Genomic DNA, 883 nt, shown 5'->3' with positions numbered 1-883 from the left:
TGGACTCCAGCGTCCAGCCGTCCATCATGTCTAGAGACAGTGGTCCTCATTCATCAAACTGTGGCAGCAGCAGATCTGATCTCAGATCTGTTTGTTCTCTCAGTTCAACAGGAAACAACTGATCAGGGTCATCTTGGTCACAGCTCTGAGATCAGTCTGACTGCAGCGTGGAAACCATCTACTGGATGTGCTGTGTCACTGACTGCTGCTGGAGAGGCTGGAAACACTCACTGATCTGATCTCTCCATCCTTCTTCTCTCTGCAGGTGGAGGAACTGATGATCTCTGTAAAGTAGAGAACGATCTCTATGTCCTGCTGATCCTCAGAGGTTGAAGCTGCAGCAGTTTGAGTCTAAAGAGACTCTGACTGGATCATGATGATGACCTCTGACCGCAAATATTTTCCTCCTGTTTATTTTCTCATGTCTGTCATTTAGTGTCTGATATTTTTTGTCTCTTTGGATCAATAAAGATCCGATTCAAACTGGGCTCCATTTAGAGTATCGGTTCTCAACGTGGGCGGTACCGCCCCCTGGGGGGCATTCAGAGGACGGCAGGGGGCGCTGGTGGAAATTTTCACAAAGGGGGGGCGCTGGGATGCCTTTGGGGGCGTTTGGTCAAAGGTAAACTTTACACCTTTTATGCAGAACAATTTCAGTTTAGATTTTGAGCAACTTGGTAAAACTGTATTGTGTAACATTAAAACATACCTGGCTGCAACTGTATCGATGGCAGCTCTTCAGTTTTTGTAGCTTCTTGGCGCAGCTCCGTTCTCCTGCTACTGGTAGCTTCACCGCATCAGTTCAACGTTACACCGGCTGATGACGTTGCTGAGATTCACTTTGTCTGGTATTTTTGTACATATGTTTTGGCAGTTCTGTGAT

Source organism: Poecilia reticulata, linkage group LG2 (assembly GCF_000633615.1).
Source record: "Poecilia reticulata strain Guanapo linkage group LG2, Guppy_female_1.0+MT, whole genome shotgun sequence".
Lineage (NCBI taxonomy): Eukaryota > Metazoa > Chordata > Actinopteri > Cyprinodontiformes > Poeciliidae > Poecilia > Poecilia reticulata.
The sequence above is the reverse complement of the archived record's forward strand: the minus strand, read 5'-3'. Positions refer to the sequence as shown.